The sequence below is a fragment of the Bidens hawaiensis genome, unplaced genomic scaffold (genome assembly GCF_021521415.1).
Source record: "Bidens hawaiensis isolate Kalapana, Puna unplaced genomic scaffold, B.hawaiensis_p1.1 tig00039152_1, whole genome shotgun sequence".
NCBI classification, from domain to species: Eukaryota; Viridiplantae; Streptophyta; class Magnoliopsida; order Asterales; family Asteraceae; genus Bidens; species Bidens hawaiensis.
The window spans coordinates 2,732-13,039 of record NW_027496893.1 but is presented as its reverse complement, the minus strand read 5'-3'; the positions used below and the strand labels follow the sequence as shown (position 1 = coordinate 13,039).

The window sequence follows — 10,308 nt, the reverse complement described above, 5'->3', positions numbered from 1 at the left end:
CCTCTGACTGGTGGGCTGTACGGCATGTGCAGATCCAGATCGGCTCTGGCTCCAGGCGCCATGTTCACAGGTGCGCGGAGCTGTGAGCCTCCTGCATGAGTATCCCGCGTCTTCCTCATGCTATGCACTTCTTCATCACTGAACTCAGTGTGTGCAGTGTGAACAGAATGTCCTTCTTCCGGCGCGCGCGGCCTTTTTGTAGTCTGCTTATCAAACGCTTGCCTTTGTGTTTGGTCGGCTAGCTTCTTCTGTTTGACCATTTCATTGTACTTTTCCATCAGACGCCGCTGCTCGTTTATGAGCCATTCATTCGGATCATTTGTTTCTTCTTCTGGACCCATTGGTCCTTTCAGTTTCGCGCCGGCCATGTTTTGTAACGTGAGATCGTCTGGAGGAGTTTCAGTCTGGCCGTGAGGGGTTGTGACGAAGGGACGGTTGCTGGTGGTACGCGTAGAATCACGCGGAACCCTCAGAACCTGCTGTCCGTCGTTAACACCCTCACGTTCAATATCCTCCAGAGCTTGATCAACGTTACGAACGCCAGAAACCATGGTGATTGATTTTTTTTTTTATAGATCTGATGAGATCTGATTGCCGTTTGTAACAGTGGATGGCGCCAATGAAGAAACGTGGATCTACTCACTGGCAGCAGATCTACTTTCCTCGGGTGTGATTATGCTATTTCACCGATGGTTCTTCTGGATCTGTGTTCTTCCACCTACAAAATGAACAGCGCCGTTACTTACCCCTCAGAAAGGGACAGAGGGGTCCTCTTTGGGGAGTATATTGTGGAGAAGATAATAATGTCTGTCAGTGAATCTCAAGAGTATTGCTTAATAGCTGAATACCCTCTGATTGTGAGACTGTGTGTTTTTATGTAACTGACTGTGAGTGAATGTAATTCAATATGATTGAATGTGATATCACTGCCTGTAACTGTCAATGATTGAGAATGAATGTCCTCATCAAAGTGGAGTTGATGCTGTATTTATAGTGCTAGGGTTTCCACTGGCTGGGCTCAACCTCGTTGGCCTCCTCCAATCGCACTGCGCCACGTGTCCTCTGGGACACCTGGCGCTTTCTCGTTGGTTGTAATCACGTGGTAGCACCTGTGTCATGCTGAGTTGTCGACCTTTCATTTGGCAGCTGTCAACATCAGCGTATTCTTACTCTTTAAAAAGATGTCTTCTGGAAGGTTGTCTGACGTGCACAATCAAGGTTGCCCTAATCCTGATTTGGATAAGGACGAGGTCAATTATGTGCATGTGTGATATGCGCCAATCCTGAGGATGCGCGAGGTCTTCTCTTTATTCTCACGCGCAGATATTTCATGCGCAGATGTGATATGCACGAGCATGTGATATGCGTCGCGCGCTGGTGCGCCGCGCGCTGGTGCGCCGCGCGCATATGTGACGCGCGAGCATATGTGTGCCTGGGCAGATGTGGTATGCACGAGCATGTGATATGCGCCGCGCGCTGATGCGCCGCGCGCATATGTGATGCGCGAGCATATGTGTGCCTGGGCATATGATGCCTGAGCATGTTTTGTATACGCCATGCGCATAGGTTTTGGCTTTGTGCCTTCATAATGTCTTTATCTTGTGGGTTGACCCGCCTTGCTCAGCGTTGAGGCGGGTACATACCTCTTCAGTAGTGTGCATGATGGAAGAGCGATGGGAGGCTATCCGAAATAAACATTTTTGATCAAGATATGAAAACGTTTATAAAACCATGACAATGTTACCGGACCGATCTTGTAAGTAATCCACTAATCCATTAGGGGTATAGACAATAATAATTGGAAACAGGATTTGATACTCCTGCTAGAATTACACTTTAATCAACTGCTTAACATCTTAAAATCTATTTATAACCAGCATACTTTCAATTTCACCTATAAAAAATCAATAAAAACTATTACACAATAATTTGATCATACAACACACATTTTCAACACAAACCTCATCATTCAAGAACATATAAATGCTCTTCATAAAAGTACTATAATTTCAACCTATTAAGATGACAAATGGAGATTTTGAACATCAATCAGTAATCTTTTTATTCTTTCCTCCATTTTTGTAAGTTCGTTTTGAATCATCACAAGTTCATCTAATTTGCTTTGAGCAACTTCTTGATAAGGCTTACCCACAAACTTAACATAATTTTCAAGACTATCGGTCGTCTCTAATAGATCTTTTTGCATTGCTTCTTCAAGCTTGCGCGCTAAATTATCAGCCATGCGTTTTACTTTATCAACCACCTTTTGTCTTCGGCCCGGGAAATTTGCAATCGCTATGTATCTGTCACATAGAAAAAGATTTGATTGAATACCTAAAACACAATTTGTTATAAAACAATAATATCATTTTCAAGAATTTAGACATCAATTATTATTAAATGGAAGATAGTATATGTAGCAGTTCAGGATGGTTTTGTTTTCTTTTCAACATGTCAAAAGGGTAAATAAATTTTATAAAAAAAGTAGTTTTATTTATAATGCATTAAACCTTTTACAACATTTTATTAATAAAAAATATATTCATAGTTTTGTTGAAAACTTGAAATAATATTATACTCGAATTATATTTGACACAAAAACTATTTATAGAAAATTTCAAATTTTTGGACAAAAACATTCAAAATATTAATATATGGGATACAGTTAAATTCGATTATGTTTTATTTATGACGTGTCAAAAAAGATTTTTATTGCATGAGACCTTTCAAATCATTTTATAAAAAAACTAGAATGTTATTGAAATAATATCATTTTCATAATCATGCTGACACAAAATTTTTGTAAAAAAACCAAAAACACAAGAACATAATTTGTTTCGGGTCAAACCAACTCCACCCGTACAAAAACTATCCGTTTTGACCCATGACCCAACTGGCCCCGCCCAAAAGGCGGTAAGTAAGATGGGTTACCCGCCAGCAGAGCAAAGCCCGAGAGCAAGAAGATCTTCTAAAGTTGTTGGTAGGACCGACGTCAAGAGTGAAGCTAATAAACTAGCGGTTCCTATTCCACCAAAGGTCCCTAAAAACTGTAACAAATGAAAAAACAGACTAATAAGCACTAAACAACTTTGTAACAAATTAAATATAGCATACATATATAATAAAATAAAGCTCGCTCACCACTTCACGAATTTATTGATCAAATAACTTGGAAGCGGCAGCAGCACTGAAATCCTCTACTACTTTGATACTAAATTCATTTTCTTTCTCGACCAACTTACGCGTTTCTGAAGACATAAACCGGTTTCCAGAGTCCGTAACCAAAGCCCATTTTCTCTCAAATGTTTCCTCGTAAAGTTCTACTCCGCGTGCATTATTTGATTTAAGCCATTTCACATATTCCCCTAGTAATCTCTGCATATTTAAGAAAATTCATGATAAAAAAAGAAAGCGCGCAAAACGCGATTCCTAAAAATGTTATTAAGATCAAATATTATTTATTACTTACCTGCGATTCCAATAATGCTGGACCAAGGACATTGTTTCTAACACTTGAAACCGCAGGCATTGGAGATTTATTACCTCTAAAAACATATGACACCACGATATCAAGATTTGATAACCGTAGAGTTGAAACAATAAGATCCACAATCTGTGCTTGTGTTTTATCTATCTGCATTGAACAAATTTTAAAACAAAGTCTGTTATAAATCCAAAACATTTTCCTTAAAAAATTAAACTTTTTTTCATTAAAGCCGAACATATCGAAACTACATTACAGGCACAAAATGCCCTTTAATATTCAAAAAAAGACAACAAATTTAAACTGCAACATGTTGATACCTCATCAAGGTACTTTCGTCATTTGCAAAAAGTCACACCAGATGAAAAAAGCAGTGTTTTTTTTTTGAGAAAGCAACAAATTTTACAAATAACATATTGAGATATCATGAAAGGTACTTTTTGTATTTTCAAATCTATAAGGGCAATTTCGTCATTTAAGTTAAACCAGATGGCAAATGCTGGTAACTTTTTAAGAAAGGCAACATATTTTAACCAATAACATATGATATCAAGAAATGAACTTCCTAAATATTTCAAAATTTAAGGGTCGTTTTGTTTTTCATCCCGCAAAATATGCCAAATGACAAAAATGACCTTAAATTGATTCCTAAAAATGCTAGTGACATATCATACCAGTGACAAAGATTGTTTCTTCCATGATATGCTTTCGATTTCCATCTTGAATTTATAACTTTTAACACTGCTTATAAGCTCTTTTATTGAATTCAAATCTTTTTTGGCCCGTTGCAAATCTTGTTCCACGAGCTTTTGAGATGCAGAAAGCAGTTGTTCTGCAATCGCAATAGGTGTTTCAAGTTTAAGTTTCATTCTTTCGGTTCCTGTACTTGTGGACCTGTCTAAAAAGCTATATAAATAGTTCTCAAGATCATAAAAGCTTCTTGTTTCCCAATAAGAATCGGCCCCGGTCAACTCCTCGTGCGTTTCTTCAACATTGGCTGTTAGTTTTCTTTTAAGGGCAGATCTGGCGGATACGGGGAATAATATTACTTCGTTGTTTAACAGCTTTTGTGTGTTCTCTTTGATAAATCCAATTGCTTCCTCAAGCTGTGCATTTATCAATGTTGAAAACATGTTTAGATAAGCCTTAATAGTGGCGGAAAATGGACGTGTTTGGTAACGGGTCAAAACGGGTTGGTTTGACCCGCAAACATGTTTTGGTCCATCTTTATAGAAAAATATATACAGGTAGTTAATGTGCACTTATGAATAGGAAAATAATATTATTACAACAATAATCTAATTTTTTGTGTGGTTATATGCATCAAAAATGGGCTTTCAAACTGTATGACCCGTACCATAGTAGCTAAAGTTTCTGATTTGACCCGTTTGAGATAATACAACCCAAATAAGCAGTGGCGAATCTTGAACACATAATATGGGTGGGCCAGAGGATTTTGAACAATAATTTGGATGGGTGGACTCAATACATATAATTTTTTTTTTTTTGGAAAAATTACACCACGACGAAAAAGCAGGGTCGGCCGTGGCCCGCCTTGGCCCACACTAAGATCCGCCAATGCAAATAAGCAAATGGGTCAAAACTATCTAAGGGGGTGTCTGGATGTTCATTCTCAAAGTGATTATTGTGATTTCAAAAACTATACAGTTTATTGAAGTTAGAAATAGTTGGTAATATATAATATATCCTCAAAAATCAATTTTTATGGAAGTGGTCCGAATCTAGTTATTTCGACCTCAAAATAATCAGAAGCAGATGACAGATGATATAAAACTGAATAATCACTCAAGTAACACATCCAAACAGCCCCTAAACAAGATTGAAGGGAAGTATATACAAACCTCAGTGGGAGTTTGGTATATATCAGATTTATTCAGTACAAACACAACTTTTTTCTTCCATTGTTGCGTGTAACGCAAAAAAGCAACCTGAAAATCACCAAACAAGATTAATAATCAGCACTAGAATAAAAAAAATGCATCACAAAACATGTAAAGGTGGCATTTTGACTGGTCGACGGGTCGTTGGTTCTCTCTCTAAAGGGACAAATTGGTAAATTTTTAACAAGATGGCTAAAGTGAGAACCGGTTGAACAGATCAAGAAAGTCAAATAGGTCAAAGACACCCCAAAGTGTGATCAAAATAGTATTTTATTTCAGAAAATAGTTCATATAATATAGATTTTTTAACGACAACTAACACATTTTTATACCTCGCTTTCGGTTAACGGGCGATCAGCAGAAATAACAAAAAGTAGCAAATCTGCTCGGGGCACAAACTCTTCAGTCAAACGTTGTTGTCTTTGAAGAATCACATTGGTTCCTGGTGTATCAACAATGATCATCTGTTTTACCAAAAATAAATAAATAAGTAGTTGCAATGAACAATAAATAATACAATTATTAATTACTCACATGCTCAAGTATCGGTGCAGATATATAACATATATATTGGCCATCCGGATGTCTTTCACAGCGTTGTTGTTCATTAGATTCAAGCTCAGAATACCTTAAAAAGGTTATTTCATTTGTTGTAGGAATAACTCCATCTTTAAGGTATTTTCTCCCAAGAAGAGCATTTATGAAAGTCGATTTTCCAGAATTAAATTCACCCTGCAAGCTTAATTTCATTAAAAGATCATGATTAACTAAAAAAACGAAAAAGAAACTCCCCGGGAATCTTAGCAATAGATAAGAAGTCAAAATAAAAGAAATTGGCTAAATATAAATTAAAAAAGATTAAAAAAAATACTTTTCAACCTAAATTGTTTTACTAAAAAAATCAAAATTTCAACACAAGTATTTGTAAACATGTATATAATACATTACTATTTGTGATTAAAAAATAAAGAGATGAGCAAAAATATAGCGGTGGGTCAACCCAATATGCTTTGACTTTTGACCCACCTTATAACTTATTAGCTTAACCAATTTTGACCTATTATTACCCGACCCGCCAACTTTTTCACTCAAACCAACTTGGTTTCATATCAAATTTATGCCCTGGTGATCAGTTTCATAATATTGATTATAAATAAATGCAAAATATGTCACAGAACTCTGAGGTTAACCATTAACCAACAGAAAAAAAGTCAAAAAAACAACTCTTAACAAATTGCTAATCCTAATGTTACTATTACCTATATACACGCTTTTAAACTAGTGTTAATGTCAGTACCAAATGTGAGTTGAATGTTGTTTTGTAACAAATATTAAATAAAAACCATTTGAAATTAAGAGCTAATACCAACTTACACCCACGCAACCAGAATTTGTTGAAGTTCAGCGCTCAATTACCACTATAACCAATAAGAACGGTTCACTGAGGTGTGAAACTGCATCATTCAGAAGTGAAATTTCCTCCATCTGAAATAATAATCCATCCAAATAACTAACTTTAATGCAAGTAAATAAAAATTACAACTTAAACCATATATAGCAAGATTGAAAGATCACCATAGGCGAAGCTCGCTGTAAAACTTTAATTGTTTCAAGCAGCAACGATCTCTCGGCCTGTATCAACTGCTTTTCTCTGTCCACCAAATTCACAAAACCCGCGAACCCCTTTCCACTCGGCAGCCCGTTTGACCGGTCAAACTCTGGCCCGTTACTTAAAGCTTCCATCTTTTTATCCGATGCATACATGCTATAAATCTTGTTCATAGCATCATTTTCCAACAACTTCAATCCTTCCAATGAAACAACCAGACCACTTGCTCCAGATTGTAACAAAAACGACATCTCGTTTAATAATTTATCTTTGTTACTTGACACAACGGATACGAATATTGGAATCTTGATTTGATTGATTGCAGAAATTGATGATTCGTCCGCGACTTGTTCTTGACTGTTGTCATAGATTATAAAATCAGAACCTTCAAAACTAGAGCCATTAATGGCGGCGTTTAAAGTTTGCACTTCTCTTCCGATTAGTGGAAGAAACACAGAGTCGGATTTCGAATCCATGATTGTATTTCTTGCAACAATGGCAGGTAAACCTGTTTCAAATTATGTAAAAATACATAAGCAGACTCTTATTGGGACCAGTTGGACAGGGAAAAACAAACTTCAAACGGGCATAACTTGGGCTATGATCGGAGATACGGGGCCCATAACCAGCAGACGGAAAGGTCGATGAATCAGATCATGTGGCTTAGCTGTCAAACCCGAATTCCTTTGATTTAAAGCCCCGATTTCGTCAATCAAATTTTATTGGTCACTTTACACGTAAACCGCATAATTTAGGCGTCTGTTTATTGTTTTAATTTCAAATTTTATTAGCCAATTTTTATTTTAATAAGTTGGCAAACCTGCCAAATTTAGAAAATCCCTATAAAATATTCCCTGGTAACGTTTGCGCTTACAGCCTTACAGGTATGCATGAAACCGAAAAAATCGATCCAAAACCGAAAAAGCCAAACCGAAACAAAAACTGACGGTTTGGCTTTATGTTTTTGTAACAACCGAACTTACAATTCGGGTTTGGTTTTGCATGTAATAAAAACCCCAAATTCCGAACCAAATTTTCTATATTTTCATTTTTACTTTTAAGTAACTTGTATGAATTTAAGTTAAATATGTAACTCATATATTTTAGCCCCAACTGTGTAATAATCAGTTAGTTATTAATCAACAAAATGAATTAGGCCTAAATTCATTATTTTGGGTTAAAAAAATTTCTCAGCCCAAAATTTTAAGCTTAAATGGCAAAACCGAAAAGACCAAAACCAAACGGTTTTCAATAATCCAAAGGCCAAAGTTTCGGTTTTTGGTTTGGTTTTTAACCAAAATCCGGCCCAAACCGAACTGTGCACACCCCCTAGTTTGTGCTTCCGGTTTACGTCATATCAGAAAGGCATAATTGAACAACCTAATTACATTAACCAATTAACATAATGCCTCAACATATGCATAATTTAAAACTTTGGGCAAAATCAGTTAACTTCAAAAGCAAAAAATTTCTAACCTTGATCAGAAACCACCACACCACTAGCACTAACAGCAGTTGCAATATCAACCCTCTCAGAAACCAACAAATAAGCCCTATCCTTAATAACCGCTTTCAACAAACACGCAGCATCATACAACACCCTCCCACTCCCATCTCCACAACTTAAAACCACCACCCCAACTATCCCCGAAACCGCTTGATCGACAACGTCAATAACCGCCTTCCCGCCAGATATCACTTGTTCAGGGTTTAGTTGAAGCACCACATTAGGGATTTTGATCTCCGGGCGCTTGTTCCCGCCCGGGAACAATGTTCTTTGGGGTTGTTGGTTTTGGTTGGTGTTTGAGATGAAGGAACCTATTAAACACAATGTATTGGTAGAATGTTAAGAGTTAGCTTTATGTAAATATGGATTCAATATGTAACCTCACATCTTGTGAAACCATAACGGATTCGGTACGAACCTTGGTACCCACTTTTCCAAAAAGTCGGTATTGGTTGCTATTTCGAGACGAGCATTTTGTAACAAGTGTGGGTACCGTTTGGTTAGGGTGAGCAATAGCCAAACCGTTAACCAAAAACCAAACCGAAATTATGCGAAAACCGAACTAACCAAAAATTGGTTATTGGTTTTTTTGTGTACCCTTGGTTAGCAGAAACTAGAAATATATAAAAATATGAATGGTTTGTTTGGTTTCTGTTAACCAAGGGTACACAGAAAAACCAATAACTGGTTTTTGGTTAGTTCGATTTATTTCTAGTTTTTGTACCTCTGTTTCATGTATTACGGCTCCATTTAATGTGATTCTAAGCAAAAATTTTAGCCAAGTTTGGTTTTGGTTATTGACCGAAAACCAACAAATTAACCAAATTAACCGAACCAATATCAGTTTCGTTGGATACTTTGTAAAACCAAATTTTGGTTTTTAGTTACGTGGAGCGGAATAACCGAACTGATATATGCCCACCCAATAAAGTACTTGGCACCACTTTTCCATAAATACGGTATCTGTATTTTCGGTACCAGTATGGTACCGCACGATTGGTATACTGCAATACTCACTACCCACTCTTCCACAAGTTTGATAACAATTCTAATTTATTAAAATAAAAAATTTAAAAAAAAATCATTAATAAAAAAAGTTAGTAGCGGTAGTTTTGGTGCCGGAATCGGTAATGGTATTTGGTACCCACTTTTCCATAAATTCGGTATCGGTAACTTTGGTGCATGGGTACCCGTTTTTCCGGAAATTAGGTATTAGGGGGTGTTTGGGATTCCTTATTTTACCTCCTTATAACTTTTCCCATAAGTTATAAGTTACAACACAATAACCCACCTTCCCAAACACCTTTTAACTTTTTCAAAAATTATTAGTCACTTAAAATAAGCAATCCCCGAGTACTAATATCATCCATCCCCATCCCTATCCCTATCCCTAGCTTATTCTCCCTAACTACAAATACAATTTATTTACTAACCATTCTTGTGTATGCAGGTAGTGATGGAGATGGTGGTGCGGCGGTGGTGGAGGTTGAACAGTGACGGAGGACGGTGGTGGGTGAAGAGTGGACGGTGGGTAAGGGTAATTGAGTGGTGGAGTAATGAGACCATTAGTGTGTGTTGAGTGTTTTGTGTGACTGTGTGTTTGTTATCTTGAGATTGATTTATTATGTGTAGGTGATGATGATCCCAGATTTCAAAATTATTATTCTTAAACTTACTTTTGTCGGTAGCTGTAAACCGGCAACTGTTTTTTATTCACGTGGATATTTTTTTTATAAAGGCAACTATATTTTTCTGTTTGGGTTATCTAATTTGAATAGTTTAATCGGGGCTTACACTGCCTTCAGAG

At 36.8% G+C, this 10,308-nt stretch overlaps 1 pseudogene; it reads right to left on the bottom strand.

Annotated features, from left to right (window-relative positions):
- Positions 1-2,017: 2,017 nt before the first annotated feature.
- Positions 2,018-10,067, bottom strand: LOC143591040 (putative transmembrane GTPase FZO-like, chloroplastic; annotated as a pseudogene).
- Positions 10,068-10,308: the final 241 nt, after the last annotated feature.